This window comes from Protopterus annectens, chromosome 1.part1 (genome assembly GCF_019279795.1).
Source record: "Protopterus annectens isolate FY-2018-M chromosome 1.part1, PAN1.0, whole genome shotgun sequence".
Classification (NCBI taxonomy): domain Eukaryota; kingdom Metazoa; phylum Chordata; order Ceratodontiformes; family Protopteridae; genus Protopterus; species Protopterus annectens.
The window spans coordinates 1,552,531,231-1,552,556,809 of NC_056726.1; the positions used below are offsets into that span (position 1 = coordinate 1,552,531,231).

Consider the following 25,579-nt stretch of genomic DNA (forward strand, 5'->3'; position numbering starts at 1 on the left):
TTGACAGTGGATTATAGCTGCAGGTGCAGCAATGATCCTCAGTGAAGGTACTGCTTCGTTGAGCACACAGGTGAGTGTTGCACTATTGTATCTTCCCCCTACACAGTTGTGGTAAAGAGTAATATGTAAATTAAGCATATTTAAACACTCAGCTGTTATGCCTGATACACCATCTCTGGTGCTTTTTTTTTTTTTTAATCACAGATAAATTTAAGTAAGGGCTGTTCCTTTGAAGCTGTTGCTTAACCATGGTCTTTTAAGCTCATCGCAGGAACTGCGAGACGAGGTATGGAACCTGTTCTTTGTTCATCATTAATTCTGACAGCAACTTTCAAATGTATTCAATTATTTATTTATTTGACTTGTTAACCAGGGAAGAACGTTGATCCAAGTGGACCTATTTCAGGCTCACCTTAGGAACAAATAAAAGAAAACTAATATTCAAAAGTAGAGTATAAACTTTACAATAAAAATATGGAAAGTTGTGTAAAAAAAGATTACAGCAACAGTACCAAACAAGATGCTAGACACACTTGATAATAAAGAAGAAAAATGCAGTGAGCAAAAACAATAATAATAAAAATGAGAAAAGATTAAATCAAGACGGGGAAGATTAGTGAAGGGAAAGGGTTATTGCAACCAAAAAAAAATATAAACGTAGAAAGTGAATGATGTAAGAGAAATAAAGGACAGCTATCAAAAGTTAAAAATGCTGCATTGAGGGTCTTGACAATATCCCTGGATGAATCTTAAATTGTATGAAGAATGATTTAGCCCCCCCCCCCATCAGCACTGTTCAGTTTCAGCCTCCCTACAGGTTTTGTAGCAAGTGAATGGAGAACAGCTACATTCATTCCACTGCATAAGGGAGGACCTTCCACAGATCCGGGCAATTACAGACTCGTATATCTGACAAGCCTCATATGTACAGCCATAGAAAGACTACCATATAACTAATCAATAAGGATTTAGGGAACATCCAAACAGTGAATTCATTTCAGTTTAGATTTCTCAAAGGCAGATTATGCTTACTCAACCTGATGGACTTTTTTGAATAGGTAAAACAGTAGACACCACATACCTTGACATGGCCAAAGATTTTAACACAATTCCCCACTCAGGCATAGTAGAAAAATGAAAAAAAAATAGGAATAAACCCTATGTCATCTGCTGCATTGTCAACTGGCTCACAGATAAGATGCAGCAGATCATCACAGAGACCCTAAACTCCACAAACAGACCAGTCACCAGTGGAGTCCCCCAGGATTTTGCGCTGGGACCCCTCCTGTTTGGCATTTAATTTTCTCAAGTAAAAGCCAATACCAAATGGCTCTGGCTGACTAAGTTTGTAGATTACTGCAATCTAGTACCAGTCATTGAATCCCCAAATAAATTAGCCATACTGCAGGGTATTTATCCCAAATAAATAATTGGTACCAAAATTATGGACTGAAACTTAATGCCAATAAATGCATTATTGTATCCTTTGTGAAATTATGTTCCCCAGAGGACTAGCACATTGACAATATGCCCCTAAGAGTTGACATTGTTGTTAAGGATGTGAAAACTTATGCGGACAGTGATCTAGCTTTTGACTAACGTAGGTTCATAGGTGATTACTAGGCTACTGGCACAAGACCCTTTACAAGCCTAGCCAATAATACCCAGGATATTACAATATAATATCTTAATTCCATAGATATGGGATAGTGTAGTATCAGGTAGTGGGTCTTTTGGTGTTGGAGCCCTGAGTCATTTTACAGACTGCCTCTGTCCATAAGGGACATGGGCAGTACCCCAAGAGAGAATTTACAGTCCCCCATCCATTTATCCAAATTCTTTTTGAAGAGACTGAGGGATAGGCTTTCCTTTATGAATATGTGAAGTTTATTCCATAGATGGGGTAGCCTGTGGGATACAAATCTGTCTTTCCAGCAAGTTCTGTTAGTCACAAGTAAGGTTCAGGTCCATGGAATGTGTTACCCTTTTATAATTTTTCTTGCAAATGTGAAACATTTTCATCAGAGCTGGATCACAGAATGCCTTGTAGGTCAGGCATAAGTCCCCTGTCAATAAACAACATGAGATGGAGTAAAGGGATAGGGCTTTTTTAGTCAGTCTGCATAAGAGATATGTTTTAAGCTTTGTATTTTTAGAGAGAAACATCTGCAGCTGTTCCATTTGGTGTAGGTGTCTGGTTAGGTACACGGAGAAGGAAGCATTGTACTCAATTATGGGCCTGATGATTGCCAAGTACAATGGCAATATGACTTCCTTTGATCTTGATACCATGCCCTTACTTACAAATTGAGCCACATGTCCGTTGTCTTATGAAAGTCATTATATATTGCGCAGCTTATAAACAAAAGGTTTGTGTCTAGATCTAGGGATGTCATTCTCCCCGTTTACACTGCCCTCATTATCCCAGTCATTGAATATAATATTCTCTTTTGCTTGTACCTGTCCAGACCCATGCAACAACTGGAATCCTCACATATTTTTAATCTAGCAGGACATGCCAACCTCTCCTCTATTGCCAATCTTTGTAGCACTTGTGAAATCCTGAGACTGTATGAACTTTCTTATTCTCACTGATAACGAATTCCTACAAAACCCAAAAGATTCTATATGTAAATACGTAACTGGAGGCATCCCTCTCTCAGACAACTACGTGGAATGAGCTCAACACTACCTTACTCTCACCTACACATATGTAACATCAACATACCATGCTCAACACTACCTTACTCTCACCTACACATATGTAACATCAACATACCACGCTCAACACTACCTTACTCTCACCTACACATATGTAACATCAACATACCACGCTCAACACTACCTTACTCTCACCTACACATATGTAACATCAACATACCACGCTCAACACTACCTTACTCTCACCTACACATATGTAACATCAACATACCACGCTCAACACTACCTTACTCTCACCTACACATATGTAATATCAACATACCACGCTCAACACTACCTTACTCTCACCTACACATATGTAACATCAACATACCACGCTCAACACTACCTTACTCTCACCTACACATATGTAACATCAACATACCACGCTCAACACTACCTTACTCTCACCTACACATATGTAACATCAACATACCACGCTCAACACTACCTTACTCTCACCTACACATATGTAACATCAACATACCACGCTCAACACTACCTTACTCTCACCTACACATATGTAACATCAACATACCACGCTCAACACTACCTTACTCTCACCTACACATATGTAACATCAACATACCACGCCAACACTACCTTACTCTCACCCACACATATGTAACATCAACATACCACGCCAACACTACCTTACTCTCACCTACACATATGTAACATCAACATACCACGCTCAACACTACCTTACTCTCACCTACACATATGTAACATCAACATACCACGCTCAACACTACCTTACTCTCACCTACACATATGTAACATCAACATACCACGCTCAACACTACCTTACTCTCACCTACACATATGTAACATCAACATACCACGCTCAACACTACCTTACTCTCACCTACACATATGTAACATCAACATACCACGCTCAACACTACCTTACTCTCACCTACACATATGTAACATCAACATACCACGCTCAACACTACCTTACTCTCACCTACACATATGTAACATCAACATACCACGCTCAACACTACCTTACTCTCACCTACACATATGTAACATCAACATACCACGCTCAACACTACCTTACTCTCACCTACACATATGTAACATCAACATACCACGCTCAACACTACCTTACTCTCACCTACACATATGTAACATCAACATACCACGCTCAACACTACCTTACTCTCACCTACACATATGTAATATCAACATACCACGCTCAACACTACCTTACTCTCACCTACATATGTAACATCAACATACCACGCTCAACACTACCTTACTCTCACCTACACATATGTAACATCAACATACCACGCTCAACACTACCTTACTCTCACCTACACATATGTAACATCAACATACCACGCTCAACACTACCTTACTCTCACCTACACATATGTAACATCAACATACCACGCTCAACACTACCTTACTCTCACCTACACATATGTAACATCAACATACCAGAAAATCTAAGCTGGCTTATGCTGATGTCATTAAAAAAAAGCAAAAACTTTACCTAATCCTCCTGGACTACAAAGACTAAGCCCTCAAATTTACATCCTGCATGCAACCCAGTATCAACAACTTGTAGCCAACATACAGCTTGCTTTACAACCATAGGAAATTTAGACACTATCAGAGGTCACATAATTAGCACACAAATCCCTTAAGCTAGTTCATCTGGCAACATCCTGATTATAGGTGACTCCACATGACATATAGATGCTCCACTCTCCGGGCTCAGCAAAGACAGGCAAAGGTTAGTTGCTTTTCTGGAACCATGACATTAAAACCTTTAAGTTACTACACCCCAGGTGTGCATATGACCTGATCATTGCGCACATGGTAGTGGGAGTGAGTGACTTGAAACAAACCTCCTTGGATCATATGAAAAGTCAAAGTAAACTTTATTTTCATTTCGATTCACACAAGTGTGAACCGAGCGAAATTACGTTTCTTTGGGCTCAGTGCACATACAATACATAGACTACATTTAACATGACGATAATATACAAAATTCTGTAGACACAGACGACAAACACAACAGAGGGTCATGATGGAGATCTCTGAATATGCATCTGGAAAGGGAGTTAAACTAGTGTTGAGCAGCATCCTACCATCACCTGGAATGATGATTTAATACATGTGAAAGATAATTGACTTTATTAATTATTGGCTTAACTATTGGCGTCGTTCTAGGGGGATCCAGTATATATCAGTCAGGGATGAGACGGTCAACAACATGTCTGCTTTGCTGGGAATAGTCTGCATGTCTCTCCTCATGGGTCCCATCAATAACAGTTTGAAATGTTGGGACCTGCTAAAGTGAGTCCTAAAACATGGAGACTGAATGGCCAAAAGACCAGACTTGTATATCCCAAGTCTGAGTGGCAATTTCTCAGAATATTCCCTTTTCTCTAAAGTATGCTGACCTCGGAGTTGGTATATATAGGTTCAGGGGGGGAGTGCTCACACCATATTAACAAGGCTATGCCACTCCCCCAAATTAACTTCAAGCAAGTTATAAGGGCTGGCTTCAAAGCTAAAAACAGTAGCTCTATGGATCCTGACAATTTGCCATGTTGTCTTCTTATCACTGAAGAAAAACATTATATAGTGATGGTAGAATAGGTATTAATAATTGGAATGAATATATTTAAATATATTTATGATTGTGTGAGTAGTTTGTATGCTTTAAGTGAGCATTGGTTACTTTATGTCATATGATGACTGTCACATGATGGTGATGACTTATTTAACTATATCACAATATATATTTTGTTTTATAACACTTGAAAAAGGACATTGGTATAAAAGCGGGGGTGCTGCTACTAAATTTGGTTTGATAAGGAAACACCATGGTTTCTTTGAGCCAATATATACAGATTTTATTATTTCTGAATTTTGTTCTAGGCTACCTGATCATTTGTTTGGTTGCTCTTGTTTTTCCGTCAATGCCAAACATTGTCTGGTTGACTCGTTACTATATCTATTCAGTCTCAGCCTTCCTCTGAATCTGTGCCAGAACTGTAAAAACTGCTGTAGTCATCCCACTACACAAAGAAGGACCACAATCTACCCAGGCAGTCTGTAGACCTATCAGCCTCACCAGCCTTGTCTGTAAGGCAATGGAGTACAAGATCATTATGGACCTCATAAGCAAGGCCATAGACAGTCTTCAGAACCTAGACACAAACCAGTGTAGGTTTGTTAAAAGTAGTTCCACCTTTGCCTGGTGGACATTTCTGAAGAAGTCACTAAGAAATTAAACTTGGGTAAGTCGGTTCACATAGCATACCTGGAATTGTCCAAAGCATTTGATGCCATTCCATACCTAGGGTCATCATTGATAGGTTAATCCAATGGACACAGGCAGTCTGTAAACAGTTCATCTCCAAGCTCCTGCTTATAAATCTTTCATCTCCCAAGCCCCTGCTTACATTTATCAAGGGTACCAGAGCTTGTCAGCGATTTGGAATGCACGGCTAGGCATAAAAAGGCCTCTGTGGTCATCAGCCTAGTAAATACTTATGAACTTATGAACGTATACACCTCTATGTTATCTGGTGGATAGCAAACTGACTGACTAACAGAACTCTGTTGGTGTTGGAGGCAAACTCTCAACTAAACGAGTGGTACAACTGGTGTCTCTTGGGAGTCAGTCCTGGGTCCAGTTTTCTTTGGTATCTACTTCTTTGACATTAAAGCAGATATAGGGAACAAATCCCATAGCAAGATCTCCAATCTCCTACAGCAGTATTATCCAAAACTGATTGTTATACAACATCCATTTGCAATATCTCCATATTGTTGACTGGCCTCACAATTATATCTAATATAAGAACTCTACACATCTATACATCTTGTCGTAAATAGTTTCATGCTTGTTCATTGTTCATTATGTAAATATTTTTCATGCATGTTCATTATTCATTATGTTTAAAAATGGTAACTATTATTTATGTCTTTCTCTGTTATGTTTGTACCAATACTGTACTGAAATGTGGAGCTTTTCTCCCCGGGCCTCCGCTAAAAAAGCACTGCCAGTCCAGCCAGACTTTCCTGGTTACCAAATGTAAAATAAATAAATAATCAGAGGCTGGTAGTTAATGAAGCTTGTTAATTATTGCAAATTCAGAGATGTCATAAATATCATAGATGACCTGTGCATTCTGAAGGAGCACCTAACACATGTTAACAAGTGGTCTTTGGACCACGACCTCAAACTTAATTTAAAAAAATTCAGCATTGTCTCCTTTGGCAAAGCTGGTCACTCCTGCTCCTATCACAATGGCAACAGTTCCAGAAAAAATTGTCTCAGTCACTATTGGCTTGGGCACTTGCACTGATAATGAACTATCCTTTGATCACCATGAGACTATTGTTGTTAGGAAATCCTTTTGTATAGCCAGACACATCAACAAGGGTATGCAAGGAAGTCATCATTACCGTCTAGTCCTCTCTTATCAGACCAATAATATAATATAATGTCCCTTTTGGTATGTACTTAACTAAGCATATGACCCAACTTGAGAGACAACAGCATTTCCTTATCAAAAATGTCAAAGGCCTATCCTCCTTGAGTTATCCTAACCACCTTAAAGCTCTTCTACTCTTTTCCATATACTCATGAGAGGAGATTTCTGTCTTGACTACAGAGCCTTGAAAGATCTGATGCAATTTAACTTCCTACACATCCACAAAATGAATTCCACACTAAGAACTGGGTCAAGAGATTCAAACTTTCACTAAAACACAAATAGGACCTTTTGGTGGGATAGATATCTTTGACAAAGGATAACTCTTTTATGGACTAGACTTCCCTTGGAGGTTAAGCAAAATAGTTCCCTGACCTTTTTTTTAAGAGTAACTAGACGATTGGGTGGGTAATTGTAAGTACACCCCTGGTGTGGCTAATCTAGCCCTTATGGAAAGGGGAGGATCAGGATATGGTATTAATTCATGTATTGGTAAATGGGTAGGATCATTGACTAGGCTACACAGGGTCCACTGGATCAGCAGGCTACTATGAGCCTATGAATCTATGCGTGAAAGCCACCAAGTGATCCTAGGTCATGGGCCATAACTTGGGTCTGGGAGGGGCAATTCTAATGTGACTCATTTTGCGTGTTCACTGGAGTGAGTTTTGATGGCTTTATATTACTGAGTAGTAGTTTGATGAACCAGAAACTTGATGAAACAAATGGAATTCTTTATTTAATAAATTAATTTTTATCAACATTGCTAGGCAAGCAATAATGCCCAATAGAGCAAGTGTTATTAGGAAAGTAACTCCTACCCAGGACCTAGAAGAGAGTAATTCCCCCTATAACATATACCCTGAAGGGTAAACTTGTTGTAGCATATGTAATTGGTGGAGGACGTATTTTACATCCAAAATATAAGTTATGTAAGTATTTAATGTCTAAACACACACACACACACACACATGAACATTCAGAAGCACAGACAGATTCACACACACACACACACACACACACACACACACACACACATATATATATATATATATATATATATATATATATATATATATATATATATATATATATATATATATTTATATATATATATATATATATATGCAGACATACAGATTCCAGCAGTTAGAGTCACTTTGATGAGTGAATACCCCTCAGTTGACACACTGTGGGCAAATGAATGAAAAAAATCATAGAATGCAAGGCATTGCAACTCCACCCATGCCTTTAATTACCCCTGATGTTGCAGCATACTGCTGCAAATGACTGATTTTCTGATAGATCATTGAGAATTAAAATCAGTCAATAATACCAGATATAAGAGTTTCATACTTCTTATTGCTTAAGATATGAATACTGACTGCCTACTCCAGTCTGAAGATATTAGTATGCGTCTTTCTCTGGGTCTCTCTTTCAGTTCTGCTCTCTGTCTGTCACATACACGGACACATGCACATACTCATACAGGCGCACACACACGCACACGCACATACGCACACACACACACACACACACACACACACACACACACACACACACACACACACACACACACACACACACACACACACACACACACACACACCTTTCTTTCTTTTTTTATTTACTTTTTTTTAGTTTTCCACTTCCTAAACAGCAAAGTTACATTAGAAAACATAAAACAACGGCAGACATTTGCTATTTTTTTTCTTCCTGCCTGAGCTTCACTACGGCTTAATATACTGCTGCTGTGAAATGCCGGCCTTTGTTTTTTACTGGGCATTAGCTGTACCTTAGCATCCTGCTGGAGGTATAAATGTTGCCCATTCCCTAATTTCAACTTAACCCTTTGGACTATTTTTTTCTTGCAATATCTTGATTTTGATATCAACCATGAAAGGAGTGAGTACCATCATGAAATTCTAAAACAAGCTGCCTTTCTCAGAGTACTGAAAACAGCGACATAAAAGAAAAGTTGAATAACACTGCACATGGTGACAAGGATAGTTTCCCAATATTTTTAACACAGAAGATAAGCCCCCTTTTTTTAGACTATGAAATGCCTATAAACAAAATGAAAATACAAGTAATGGAATTACTCAATCTACCAGCACTACACTAATAACAGTCATCTTCTCACAACAAAATACTTCTATGCAGCATTTTTGCAACACAGTTTGTCATCTCCTATTTCAGAGGTCATTAGAAAATAAATTTTGTCTGTGTATTTATGACTTTGGAAATATCACTCTTTCGAAATTGTGATTTCCCTAGGTTTTAAAACTTTTAATTTTGATTTATTGCACATCAGTTAAATGACATGATTAATCACAGCGGATCCAGCATAAACCTGTTGCATTCAAGTGTTTCTGTCAGCCAACAGTTTAGATAGTACTGTACACATTCATACAAATTCGGCTGTTGACTGTTGCTAAATATTGCAAAAATGTCTTCTGTTTACTATTTGAAGAGATGAATATCTTGCTACCAAAGAATTGCTTTGTCTTGATATACCTTCGTAAGGTTACTCTTACCTGTCGGTTTATTGACAAATTAATAAAGATGGGCAAATACTCTAACCCCCAGATTTACTAAACTTCCATGCAGGACTAGCTTAGTCCTGCACAGAAGCGCCCGTTTAGGAGCAGGACAACAGCGTGCCATGCATATTAATAAGGCATGCTGCTGAGCTCCTAGGCTTACACGGAGCGTGTAAGAGTGCAGGGGGCATGTCTGAGAGCAGAGCTCTCAGAATAAACATGCCCCTGCAATGTAGAACAGTAGAATGGGGTAAGAAATGAGCAAGACAGCTCATAGGTGTCCGCATATCCCCACCAACAGTCCCCTATGTGTAAAACAGCAACAGTACATATAAATAAAATGAAGAAACCCTTTTATTTTATTTTTTTTTTAAATCCGATTAAAGCTAACCACAGGTGCATGGGTATGCCCATCGCTTAGCTACGGTTAAAGCAGCTTAAAAGGCTGAAGAGGATAACAAGAAAGTTATATGCAAACAAAGCAGCAGAGCAATAGTGTAGTGGGCAGAGCATTCACCTTATGAGCAGGCATTCCCAGTTCAAGTCCCACTACAACACATTCCATTTTCCATGGCAAAGCACGTTATGACCAATATTTTTGTTGCAAAACCCACTAAATAACATATTTATGAATTGGAGTACTGCAGGAAATGCACATGTGAAGTGTTAGCGTCATAATGAATAAGGCACTAGTATACAGGTTTTAACACAAATAAGCAGTAGTAAGCATATTTAAGCATTAGTAAGCGGGTTTAAGTGCGTTTGCACGGGGTAAGCAATGCTTACACTGGCTAAGCAATTCTGAAGCTAACTCTCTGTAAACAGATGTAATGGCAGGTTAGCAGTGCTTATCATCGCACAAACCCACTTACAAGTGCTCAAAAGTGCCTTAATCACTCTGTATCCAATGGCCATTGTTCTGCCCATCAACAAAATGAACAGCCATGCAGGTCTTGAACCCAATACACCATAGTCCCAGTAGTTATCCACCAAGCCATCACAGAAGTACAGAAGAATGAGGTAGTAGTAAACATGTCCTCACCATAGTATAATGAAAATGAACCCATGAAAGGCATCAGTATGCAGTCATATGTGCCATAACCCACTACATAACATAAATATGTAAACTGGAGTACAGCAGTAAGCCCAGAAGTGAGGTGTAATTGTAATAGAGTGTCGAAGTCCCCAATATAACACAAGGACCCCACAGAGTGTACGTACACATCAATCAGGGGTACTAGGCATACATATAAGGTGTAATGAATAATAACACAATGCCAAAAAGGCATCATAATGAATGTGCAATGTAGGCAACGCTAAGCATTGTACAGGCCAGATTAGGAGGAGTGAGCAATGTGTAGACCAGCTAACTCTTTGTGCCCAGTGGTATACCCCTTTAAACAATGCCAACCTTAGGTAAGCAGGTTTGCCCATAGCTTAGCCTTTTCAAAACTGGCCAATCACGGAAAAGTATGGGAAATTGGCCCTACTTAAACCCAAGAGGCGGGAATACAGCTCATAACTAGTTGTAGCTTCCCCTTGCAGGCACTATGGCAGGAAAGGGGAGAAGGAGTGCACTTCTGAGTGCAGCACTGGTGCATCCAGGAGTCCAAGGTCATGGCAGGACTCCTAGTTAAAGACCATGCACAGAGACTGCTGCAGGGCCAGTACCAGGGCTCCCAATATAAGGTGGAGGCCTGGGACCATCTCGCCCGCGACCTCACAAGTGCCACTGGCATACCCCGAACTGGTGAGCAGGTCAGGCACCACTATGCTGACCTGAAGTGGCGGAAGGGGGACCTTTTGGAGGAGTGGCTCCAAGAGGCTAGAGTATCAGGAGATGTTCCAGCTGTGTGTTAGTATCCACCCCAGTATGTGTACAATAAGTGCCAGCTCAGGTATATCATGGATAGGTATGGATAGATATTCTTCTTATGTCTCCCACAGCTGCAACGGAGTGGGCCGCAAATCAGGAGGCCCACATCTGCCACCTGGCGCATTTGCAACGTGAGTCAGGTCAGTAATACTCATGCTTTTACTGTCATAGGAAATAAAAATAAAAGTAGCAGTAAATGAATTGCTTGTATAAAACCTGTATTGTTCAAGGCAAGTACTGCATACACTACAGAATAGGGCAGGAAGAGTCTCATTTTGTTTGTATGGCAATAAAAGTGTAATATTCTGACAAAACAGGTCTTACTGCTGGACTTCATGTGTATATTCTGGTATCATATGGTAATGTAGATTTGCAATCATGTAATAGCACTGTAGTATTAAACACTGTTACCCGCACCATGCACCATAAATTGAATGTGTAGGAATGCCTGTATATGACAGGTGTAATCCCCAGAGGCCATTTAGTACAACTGAGAGACACATAGACAGTAAACAGGGAAAATGCAGACAACAAAAACCGAATAGCACATGCAACTGAGAAGTGAACTGTTGTTTTTAGCACACACAGCCACGGTTTCAATCCTGCCAGTGGTAGTAGTCTGCATACAGAGTCATACCCCACAACTGTACAGATATGTCCGGAATGTCTATTAAAGTGGCCCATATCTAATGCCTATCAACCTGTCCCCCAGGGAAATCAGTGGGATGATCCCAGACATATAGGCAGCAAACAGGAAATACAACTGATTGACACACATCTATGACAACACACCTGGCACACTAGCAACTCCCCAATACCTTATGTGACTAAGAAGCCACGTATGTCCCATTTACATCCCAACTTCTTAAGCTGTGGTCAGAGTGTGTACAGTAACAGAGTGAGATGTATGTGCATAATAGTAATGTGGAACCTGGTACTGTGTGTGGGAACATTCAGGTAGTGCTAATAAACATTCCTCCCACAGGTCTGTCAGATACCAACACTGTGCCCAGAAATACAAGAATAATATGCAGTTGCTCTGAATAATGAGGTATTACACATCACTGTCACCCACACTGTCCAACAACATATAACTGTCTAGGAAATCTGTATAAGAGTGTTGTTATACAAGGTCAGAATGCATAAGCATAGGAGATTAATAAGACAGAAAGCAGATTGGAGATATACAGCAATATCAATATAGCAGACACAACTGTGATGGGCAGTGTTTATGTTGTAGCAGACACAGCCATGATCTGAATCCTGGGAGTGGAATTAGACTGCATACAGATTCATACCCCACAACTGTACACATGAGGCCAGAATGTCCAGTATATGTGCCCATATCTGCTGCCTGTCCCCTTGGTAAGTCTGTAGGATGATCCCAGATGTGTAGCCATCAAACAGGGAATACAAGTGATTGTCAACCATCATGAAAACACACCTGTCACTGTAGCAACCCCCAAAACTGTTAGGAGAGTAATATTTCAAGTATGGCCTATCTACACCCCCATGTTGTCAAGCTGTGACCAGAGTGTGTACAGTAACAGAGTGAGATGTATGTGCATAATACTAATGTGTAATCTGAAACTTTGTGTGGCAACAGTCAGGTAGTGCTAACAAACATTGCTCCCTCGGGTACTTTGGATACGAACACTGTCTTGAGAAATACAGACCAATATAACCTGTACCGTACTGTCCACCCTGGTACTGTAGGGGATTATGAGTGTTGCAGTTTCTCTGAATAATAAAGTATCACTGGTCACTGTCACCCACACTGTGCTACATAATATAACTGCGTAGGAAAGCATGTATATGAGTGTGTCAGGTCACTAACGGTGGAAGATGGCAGTATTTTAGATATGTCCAGGCACACCAGCATGTGGTCAACACATGGCCAGAGTTTGTGCAAAAAGAGTTTGATAGCATAGTGCAAAACATCAACCCAGAATCCGGGAGTATGTGTACAAACAGTTAGTGTTAATAAACATTCCCTCCACAGGTATAGCAGGTAAGAGATGTATACTGCAAGTAAAACTGGTTCATGTTTAATGACGTGTAATGATGTTGACAGCCATATCAATGTCCAATATACATTTTTGTAAGCAAGATTGCTATATACGTTTGGTCAGTCACTGTTCTTTTGTAATTGTCTTATTCTGATGAAGTTTTTTATTTAAAAAAACGAAAGTGCTCAATAAATATTGGTTCGTGGATCCTGGCTTTCTTCTTCTAATACTGGTTATTTAGTTTGCTGTTTTTCTACACATTGTGAGATGTATATGCTATGTCATATAGCTGTTCAGACAGTGACAACCATATAAACAGAGTAATGCAATTGTGAAACAGTTCTACTAATATAGTAATCTGGAAAGGTCCACAACTGTTGCTGCCCAGACCAAGCCCTTCAAATTGTACAACAATAATGACAGACTGGGCCACAGGATACCACACAATCAGCAGTAAGTGATGCAGGTGAATAGTCCAGCAGCCCCTATCTATACTCTGTACACAATCACTAGGTGGTACAGACTTCAGTTGGCCAAATGAGATGTAACCGATACATAACATGGCATAACTGACACCATCACAGGCACACTGGCAAACAGAACAGTCTGTATGGCAGGAGGCAGTAGGCCTGCAGTAACTCACTTTATGTAAGTAATGTCAAGATAGATTAGATTAGATTAGATTAGTACTAAGATAACTGCTCTTGCGAGCCATTTTAAGCCTATCCAATCATCCCTTGTGAGACTCAAACCCTGCACCTTGTGTTTATAAGGCAAACACCTAAACCATTAGGCCACCCTCCCTATAATGGTTCCACTGGGGATCGAACCCAGGACCTTCTGCGTGTGAAGCATACGTGATAATCACTACACTACAGAACCTACACAGCCATAAGTGAAGTGTATGGTACTGTACATCCAGATACATTATGGCAGCTCACCCCTGATACCCCCACATTTTGTAACAGTCTAGGTTATGTATGGTGCATCCCCTCCTAGACTCAATACTACAGGCCATATACCACTGTTACATACATTGGCCACTGGAGTGCATATGGGCACACATGTATTGTGTATATGAAGGCCACACATATATGGCCCCAGCCCCACTGTATGTATGGGGGATACAACAGCAGTGGACTTCTGGCAGGAATGGCAGCATGGTATACGTATATATGTATATGTATGACTATCTGTATATGTGTAGACATATAATGCTCTGTATGTGTATATATCTGGGTGTGTATATGCATCTCTATGTACATATACACACCCATCTATATATGCTGATATGTACATGTGTAATTATATAGATATCTGGAAAATCATATGTACATATACATTCACCATAAGTCCTGAACATGTGGTGTAGCCCTACCTCAGCCCCTATAGTCCCAACTCCATAGTGCAAGGGGATGTTGGTATGTATAGCAGGTACATTAGTGGAAACAACAAAATTCACAGCAGCTTCCAAATAAAACTTGTAATCCACAAAATGAAGCAGCTTTTCAGGCAAAAATGGGCTTTATTGTTTTGCCTGAAAAGCTGCTGAATTTTGTGGATTACAAGGTATATCAGCAGACTATTGCTACTGTAATAGGGATTGTCTTCACAGACATGGTGTGTGTGGGAAGTCACATCTGCTTTTTACATGTTTGCCATTGGCTACTGACAGACACCCTAAGGACATCATAGTACAGTACTGCTGCAAGCACGTAATACTCCTGTGGACTATAGCAGAGATATTGGCCAATAAATGTGGGCATTCTGACGCACTCTGTACAGTCCAGAGGTATACACAGAACCCCTTAGTGCAGAACATGTGGACCAAGCCTGACAATATGGATGTTAACAGCCATGTAGATGGGTATAACACATAACGACTGGTATACATTCATCCCCATAGGTTATGCATTCATACACCCCTGTCTGTCCAGACACATAACTGCTGGTACAGAGGTGCCCTGGCCACATACTACCCACTAGATATTGACATACATCTGTGCAGCATCCCACCACTCTGTCTGACATACATGACTGCTAAGGGAGGCCTGGCAGCAGTATACCTGGCAAGTATCTGCACATGACATCTCACTGGGTAAGTACATTAAGCTGCTAGGCATGTAACAAAGCACTGTGCAGGCTACAGGCAGACTGTCTCAACACTGGCCTACATCTCCTATGGGGGAATGCACATGTGCCTGCATATATAGCAGGCTCTACAGACATGTCACAGCACAGGGTAGGATACACCTGTGTGGAAGTGCATAACCACAAAAAATGTGAACACAGACACAGCAACATATGGTAAGCTAGCATAATATTACAGTATATGGACTATCTGTTCAACACCATCCTCATATGTGCCACTCACACACTAACCCTACATATGCTGGGCCACTACACAGTATGGCCTGATGCCTGTCTGTGGTATGTGTGTGTATGGCCCTACAAACATGTAAGCTAATATCGTAACATACAGTGGAGCAGCTTGTAACATCATATAGGACGGGACCTAGAACAATGACATCTACCATAGTCTGTACACAGGCCAAGGTACATATTGACAATACACACACTGTCGGCATTCACCATAAGTACACAGACCTCAGTACTGTACAAACAACCATAGAATGTCCAGGTTATGTCATCAAATATAACCCCTACTGTACATAACATGTGTAGCAGTCTGATATCTCACTGGCTTGTTACCAGATATGATGACACTAATTATGGTGTACAGCACATATGCACCTCTTAATGCATGACATATGTACAAAAGTTGACAGAGTTGTGGCTGGAAGCACATACACAGGGCCAATATTGACATGTTGCTGTGATAACATCTTACATTTACTATTGTGACAGGGTTTGTCTCAACATATGTCCTATGAGGGATGTGAAGTCAGTAACTGTTCCGGCTTTCAACATCTACAGACTGCAATCCTCACACTACCTTCTGCAGTTCATAGATACATGCTCTGTGGGTAACACATGAAACCAAAGGCACCACACACTGCCCAGTCTGCAGGTGACCCTACAGATGGGGAGTCCTCATAAAATAGAACTGACATGACAGGTGTTAATACCTGTAGGACAGCCATATCTGCACATACCCTGTTAAACTAACATTACTTTGAATGCAGTATAGCAGCACTTACACTCTGTAGTCAGGTCAGGGACACCCCCCTCCTGTGTGTTGGCCTGTTTCCACAGTGTATGTTGTCAGAGGTAAATCCCCAATCCATCTGAGATGCTGTTTGCCAAACAACAGATTGAGTTCCTGCTCACAGTGAATGGAAAGGCCCAACACCAACATGATGCTCCTAGATATTGGAGTTTGTTTCCATGCACTTGGCTATGGGAATGTTACCACAGCTGTTCCACATGCAATCAGCTAGGGGAGGGCTGCAATTCGTGCAGAGGCCATCAGCTGATCATGAGCATCACTTAAAATGCACATGCTGCTGACTAAGCAAAGCAGGTGTAGGTCTCCACATCCACCAGTGAAGGAGTGAGAGAGGCAGACAGAGACAAGGACAAGTTAGGGAGGGATGGAGAGTAAAACTTAAGCATGCTTGTGTCACACACCTACCAGCACAGGGTATCAAACCCCTGATGACTATGTAGTGCTATCACAGTTTTCTGCAGTTATGTGATGTGCCACATAGGTTACCTGTTGTGGAGTCCTCAGAACATATATGTGATGGTGAGTGACATCTACAACAGGGATATGGTAGCTATATAGTAGGTGAAGTACACCTGCCTGTCTGCATGAACAGGTGCCAACGTCAACACAGCCACACTCTCACAAGGATGCACACACATTGACACACTTGGCAGGACCAGGAATACAGCTCATGACTAGTGAGGTTGCCACAACACATTACTGTGCAGGTATCACAGGCACCACATGGGTCATATGGAGGTTATATAGGAAAAGGGTATGGGGAGGTATCTGACAAACAGCGTGCTTCAGTATGCCACTGGGGGTTGTAGTGAGTGTGGATGTGATCATACGTATCATACACCACATGCACAAACACACAGGGTGCCAGCACTGACTGCATAGGTGCATGTCTGCCCGGGTATGTGGTGGTCGACTGTGCCAGATGGCTATACAAGGTTAGGTGATGGGTATACTTTGACATCAGACCACATGACAATGGTGTTCATTGTGGCTCAGGGCTGTGGTTTCTGCATTTGCCCATACAGGTGGGTATTGTATTCACCATCCAGTCACCTGGGAGACTATTGCATGTGGCCAGTGCTGTGCATTGCTTGCCATGTATGTGTTCCTTAGTCCATAACATGGACGGTGTCTGGGATGTGCACATCTCCCACCTGCATGTCCTGTGACATGTGGAACTGTACCTGGGATGTCAGGACCATGTTGTGTACACAGATTATCATCAGATGTTACCAGTCTTGGCTATCTGTGGTAGGAAGGGCTAATGGACAGCAGGCTAACCCTGCACCTACATTGATAGCATGCTAACAGCATTCCCTGGTGTCAGTGGCATCTGTCCATACAGGGCATGTTTTCATGCATTATATGTCCTTTGTGGGTCACATGTGATGGCACCACAGGTGTTGCAGGTGTCCAGTGGGAACATGGGGAAGGTGTACTGTCTGCATGTATGTGCCTATTGGACAGATGGACAGGGTGCCATGCCCTCTGTAGGCCACTGCAATCACTCCATAGTTACTATCGGTCATCAATATGCAGTGTACTTCACACACATTTGCTGTTGCCTCGGCATGTGCATGTGTCTGAGACATGGGTTGAGTGTGTGCTCTGGGTAATACTGGGGTTGCTAACTGTGATTGCATGGCCTTGATGTCACATGTATGGGTATGGATTTGTACCCCAGTCTCTCAGCTATTTCACATCTGTTATCCCTGTACAGTGGACATTGTGATGTATACTAGGGCCAACATATAAGAAATTTGCAAAACCTGCACCACATTAGGCTCAGGAGTCACACACTTACACTCATCCCTATGCAGGATATGAGTTACAAACACACACACACACCTGTCATGTCTGGGAGTAGAACCCCTACCTAACTAGTTTATTATACTACAGCACTGTGCAGTTATAGCACATGCCACAGAGATTACTGGTGTATTGCTTTCCCAAAGGTGTATATCACGTTGGATGATATCAGCAGGATTGCCAAAGTAGGGCATTTGACATGTACTGAGTGTGACTAGCCTAAAATGCATTGCTCCCTACACAGTGATTGAAACAAACACAGAACATCCACAACCGACATGTGTGGGTAGAGAACCCCTAACAGAGGTCTAAACCACACTACAGCATGGAGCTGTCATAGGACGCACCACGGGGATTACTGGAGAGCTTTCTCCCCAAAGGTGTATTTCACAATGAATGACATCAGCAGGATTGCCAAAGTAGGGTATATGACATGTACTGAGTGTGACTAGCCTAAAATGCATTGCTCCCTACACAGATATTGAAACCCACACAAAACATCCACAACCGACACGTGTGGGTACAGAATCCCTAACAGAGCTCTATATCACACTACAGCAGTACAAAGTTATGGCACACACTATGGAGATAACTGGGCTACATTCTTCCCAGAGGTGTATTTCTAGGTGGAAAACATCAGCAGCCATGCCAAAGTAGAGCATACGGATTGTATGGAGTGTGACTACCCTAAAAAGCATTGCTGTCTACACAGACAGGGTCAGACAGACAGACACACACACAGTTGCTAAGTCTGGGAGTAGAACACCTACCTAACTAATTTATTATACTACAGCAGTACACAGTTATAGGACGCACTATGGAGATTACTGGGCTAAAACCTCCCCAGAGGTGTATTTCTAGGTGGATATCATCTGTGGCCTTACCAAAGTAGAGCATTTCAATTGTAGGGAGTGTGACTACCCTAAAAACATTGCTCTCTACACAGACAGGCACAAACATACACACAATTGCCAAGGCTGGGGTTAGAACTTTTACTTAACTATTTTATCACACTACAGCAGTACACAGTTATGGCATGCGCTACAGAGATTTCTGGGGTACAACCTTCCCAGAGATGTATTTCTAGGTAGATGACATTAGCAGCCTTACCAAAGTACAACGTTTCAATTGTAGGGAGTGTGACCACCCTAAAAATTATTGCCCGCTACACAGACAGACACATGCACAAACACAGTTGCCAAGGCTGGGGTTAGAACTCCGACCTAGCTAGTTTATCACACTACAGCAATACGCAGTTATGGGATGCAGCAGGGAGATTACTAGGCTAAAGTTCTCCCAAAGGTGTATTTCACAGTGGATGACCTCAGCATGCTTGTCATAGTGGGGCTATGGGGAGGGCAGTGTGTGTGCATGGGCCATAACCCATTCATCAAGGGGTTGACACGCCACATGCAGGCACAACCTGGGTCATATTTCACAGGTATGTGTATACTGCTGATAGGTGACTACTTCCTTGAACAGTCATGTTGCACAGCTGGCACGTGCACCACATACTCTGTAATGCTGTCAGATACGGGTGGCTAGCATCTGCAGTGAGTGACATCTGACCCTCATGTGGTTGTGGCCCTTTGGCTGTGAGCTGGGTTTGACAGGCCTGGATGACTCCTTGTCACAGTCACCCTCTTCCACACATCTATGTATATCTACCTTTGGCTTATTATAGTGTGTTGTCCTTACATATATGCCTGTATTCCTATCCACTGTGTGTGCAAAGCATGAGTGGTGCATACTGAGGAGTGTCTGCATTAACATCTGCGGCTGCCAGATATGTCTGGTCCACTGGAGTTTGTAGACATGGCCTTCATGTGTGTGAGCATGCCCAGTATGACCTTTCAGTATGTTGTTGACTGACATTGCCTTCATTTCTCTGTGTGTGGGCATGCCCAGTATGGCCATCTGTATTGAATGTGTGGATCGAATCCAGGTCGTTCGTACTGCAGTGCTGATATTTGCGTTGTACACCTACAGGTAGCATGCTGTCTCTGCAGGGTATCCATCAATCATTTGGCATTGACTGTAACTACATTTCTGCATAGGATGGGAGGGCACACCTGACTATTTCTACAAAGGATTGTGGGGGGGCACAACTGACTGTTACCATATTTCTACATAGGATGAGGGGGCACACCTGACTATTTCTACATTCCTACACAGGATTGGGGGGGCACACCTGACTGTTACTACAATTCTACGTAGGATGGGGGGTACACTTGACTATTTCTACATTTCTACACAGGATTGGGGGGGCACACCTGACTGTGACTACATTTCTGTGTAGGATGGGGGGACACCTGACACTTGTACACATTTGCAAGGCTGTACTGGCATGTCGGGTACTCCATTTCAGTCTGTAGTCTTACCTATCGTGCTGACTAGAGGCATACCGGTGTACTACAGATCTTAGCTTTTAATTACCTACATATTAGTTTATGACTTTCTACCTTTCAGAAATGACATCTCACTGCCTGACCTGCTGTAGTCTGTCTGTGTAGACCTGGGAGGGAGGTTACCCATAGGCTTCATTCAGAGGTCATAGCACAGCCTTTGTTTGTGTTTGTCTACACCTGCCCTGCTGGCTGTGACTGTTGTTGACTGGAATGTGTGACTCACTTGCCTTGTGGGTGTCCCATTATTGAGGGTGGTGCTGCAGGGCTGCCTATGTCAGATGCAAATAGTACACTCCCTACACATGGTTAAGCACAGGTAGTGTAATGTTTGGCATCCTTTTTACTGTATGTGAGAGTCAGAGAGAAGTGCTATTCCCTGGGTCCCTCCTGTGTCAGTGTATATGCTATGCATTGCCTCTTTGCCAAGGTCAGGGCATACTGGGCATGCCTCCTTCTGCTTACTGGGGCAGGCTCAGGTTGTTCCTCCTCCCAGTCACTCTGTGCCTGCGCAGCCCTTGGCAATGGTGTGGGGTCTGTGTGGCCCTGCCCCGTGTTGTTCCTGCAGCTGTTTCCACAGGATCATATTGTGTAGCATGACACATACAAGCACAATTTGGGTACATGTAGCTGGTGAGTACTGCAAGGCTCCACCGGATGTGTCCAGGCACTTGAGCATCCCAAACACATGCTCTGTTATAATTCTGCTCTGTGTGTGTGTGCCTCATTATGGAGTTCTTATTCGGGTGTGTGTGCATTTCTGATGGGTGTCATCAGCCACAGCTTCAGTGCGAATCCAGCATCACCCACTAGGTGACCATCAGGGATGTCCGCATTGGCAAATGTCTAGTACAGCTGTGTCAGATGCCAGATGTGGGAATTATGATAGCTTCCAGGGCAGCCAGCACACACATTCATTATTATGCACTGGGCATCACACATGACCTGGCAGTTGATGGAGGGGAAGCCCTTGTGGTTGATGTAGACCCTACCTCGCTCACCAGGTGGTGCTTTGATGCATATGTGCGTGCAGTCTATAGCACCCACTACCTCAGGGTATTTTGCTGTTTGGTGGAACAGTTGCATATTGCTGACCAACGCCTCACGGGTGTTGGGGAAATATACGTGCTCACCGACATGTGCTGACATGGCATCCAGGAACTGGTGGAGTACCCTGGATGCTGATGCCTGTGAAATCCACATCATATCCCCAGTTGGCATTTGGAAGGTACCTGTGGCTAGTATTCATAGGCCTACACATAACTTGGTATCCACTGGGATGGGTTACCCTCTGTTAGTTCTGTGTGTCAGACGTGTCCGGCACAGCTCAACAATTTGCTGTAGGAGGTCCCTGTCAACCCTATATTACTCCACTATCTCCAGCTCATGTAGCCCCTGGTAGGTTACCCTGGGTCTGTACACTCTTCTCTGTCTCCTCACTGTGGGTTGGTCGACAGCATTCACATCCTCACCACCCTCAGCCTCCTCCACAAGTTGTATGATAGCTATTGCAGCCCCTATCATTTTGCTGTTGTGAGTGTTAAAAGTTCCCCACTTGTTTACACCGGTGGTGTAGAGTGTGGGAAAATCCAGAGGGGATGGTTTTTGCATAGTTTATAGTAATGTTCTGGGCTGGGCTGGTCTGCTGCCTGTGTAATTGTCTGATTCTGATACATTCCACCTGCCAGCTAAGCTAGTTCTCCTTGATTACCTTCCTACTGCTGTTTTCCATTCCCATTGCCTTCCTGTTTAAGCCCGTGTGCATGTTGTGCAAACAGAGTGTTCAAATGTGCACATTGCTGCTATTTCCTGGTTTAACTTCTTTTTTCTTCCTGTAAAACCCGGTGCACGGCACTCACACCTGCTTAGGCTTTGTAAAGATTGCTAGGCAGGTTTAGACACACCTTCTAGCTTAGCTGTGCTAAGCTAGGAGCAAACCCAAGCCACAGGGCTCCAATCCACTTACAGTATGCCTGACACCCCCCATGATGTCAACTAACTCCTAGGCTTGCACCAAGATATTCCTGCTGTTACACTGTTGGGACCTGGCTCACATGCTGGGGAAAACTGGGATTCACTATCCTTCCCCTCATTTGCATAGGATTGCCTGCTAATGCATAGTGACATGTCTCACACTGAGCTTCCCCCCTTAGCAACCACTACTCACTGGCCAGGTTGTCTTCTGCCTGCCATTGACTTGCATGGCAGAATACTGATTTTAGTTAGAATGTTTAATTTAGGTTCATTTTGTTATTTCCCCCCCAATCCCGTTTGTGTGCCGCTGCCCTATGCTTAAACAGCTAAGATCAGCTAAAAAAAAATAAAGTTGATTTCTGTATTTTTTTATGTTTACAATGCCAATGGCCTTATACTTGGCCATTGGCATGCTTACTACATGATATGCAGCCTTTATTTGGAGCTGTCGCAGCTCCGTTTTGGATTTTGCAGAAATGTACTCAGTTACTAACTGAGTACATTTCTGTAGATAGCACTAGTACTGCATGGACAGTTGCAGGCTTCCTGGATTACAAAATCACCTAATTTGCATAGATGTGTCCTGAAAATGGGGTGATTTGCATACGAGGGCTTTATCTGTGCAGGATTAGTGCAGGAGGGCTTGTGCACTCCCCTGCAGGCTGTTCCTGGATCGCACGGCAGACATATTGCCTGCTTCAGCTCCTGCACCGATCATGCACGCCATGCAAGCTTTTGAGAATCTGGGGGTAAATGTCATAAATTTTACTTTTCATAGCTCAAACATGATAATGAAGTCAGGGAAATACTTTAAATGTAATATTTTTTTCACAGCTCAAACACGAGGACTGGTATCTGCATTACATCCTTTATTTCCTAATTATTATACGTGTTTTTAACCATCCAGTTGAAGTTGTTATATGAAACATTTCCTTGTCACATACTAGGATTTATGCATAACATTTTTTCTAGAATATTTTATTGACAATTCATGCTTTGAGCCTTTTATTCCAAGGTTATTCTGGTGCATTATCTTCTCAGTACACCTAATACCAGGCTGAAGTCCTGCCACTAACAAGTAACCTTATTTATCATAACTGGAAGGCAATATAGTTCACCTGAGCCCATTATCAAAGTCTAGCAATAGCTTATCCAGCTGGGGTAGTGTATTAACTGGTCATTTGGACCTAATTCACATTTCAAACTTTTTTAACAAAAAAAAAAAAGAAAAGAAAAGATTATACTCTGACCGCCACTTAAATATTTTAATTTTTTAAATTTTTTTTATACTTTTTAAGTGGCAGAGTCCTAGCTTTTTCTTTGTTGTTTTATATCACTCTACTGAATTTTTACCCACTTCAGAAGGTTTGTCTCTATTGTCCCAAGTTCTATATACCTGCATTTATTCTTTTTTATAAACGCTCATTGATAAAAAGAGACTAGGATACTGCTGCAATGGAAGCTAATGGGCATATCTGGTGTAATACATATTAGCATATATTTATGTGTCCCTTTTCAGTTTGTTTTGTCCCAACAGTCTTTACCGCTTAGTCCTTTCAAATTCCAGCGGATTCTCTTTTGCCCTAAGTCGTACTAGAACCATTTCCTTTTTACTCTTTTCCTAATGACTGGTTACTGAGTTCCATCCAGCTTGTCCTGCTTATGTAATTAAAAGCATTTCAGACATTTGATTCCTAGTAATGCTAGGGGTCAGGTGGTACGGTGTCCTGAAAAATGGAATACTGGATTTAGGCATGAATGTTTGATGCCTCCCTTGGCTGGGTATATTATTATATCCACGTGTAAATACTTCAGTTATCCAGCTGATAATGATTCCATAGCATTTTCATAACTTGTCACCATTATTTTATACATCGTTATTTACTTGTAAATTATCACTTTAATTAAGTTTTTTTTTCTATTAGTATGTTTTGATTTATTAGTATTAGTTCACCTAGTAAGAAATACTTTACAAGTAATCAAAGTTTATAACTCAATAACGCAGTAGCTGGTTGGTCTTTTTTTCTCTTATGAAGGGGCTTAGCCCAGTGTATCATCCATTATTTTATTTTATTTTCCTTACCTGGAATTTTCTTAAACAAGCATCTAACTGATTATTCAGTTCTTGCAATTATTTCTACACTGTAATCTATAAAAATCACTTTACCTTTGCTTCCATCGCACACCTACTTTATTAGATTTGTACTGCCCGCTAATAGCCTTGTCACTGTTAACGCCACCATCCACAGTCCCAAACTTTCTCTGCTACTTATAAATGAAGCACACAACAACAAAGTAGATGAACACCAGGTAAATTTAATCCTGATACTTCGGCTTTTCGCCTTCAAGGGATAATGCTGCCACTTCTTGCCTATAAATAACGTATTCTGCCGGTCATCTGTCCGTATTCTGCTCCTGTTCGAGCCTTGTCCCTCCGTATTTTGATTCTCCTCCACCACCCCATACAATGCAATAATGCCCCCCCAGTTACAGCCTCCCACTCTATATTACTTTACATCCACACACCATCCAGTTTCACTACAATATTTACTTATTACGCCTCTTTATTTTCTTTTGATTTTGATTACTAGGTTTGTCCAACTG

General features: G+C 41.8%; 1 non-coding gene across 1 annotated transcript; it reads right to left on the reverse strand.

Annotated features, from left to right (window-relative positions):
* Positions 1-14,406: 14,406 nt before the first annotated feature.
* Positions 14,407-14,479, reverse strand: TRNAV-CAC. The gene has a single exon. It is a non-coding gene; the product is annotated as a tRNA-Val (tRNA).
* Positions 14,480-25,579: the final 11,100 nt, after the last annotated feature.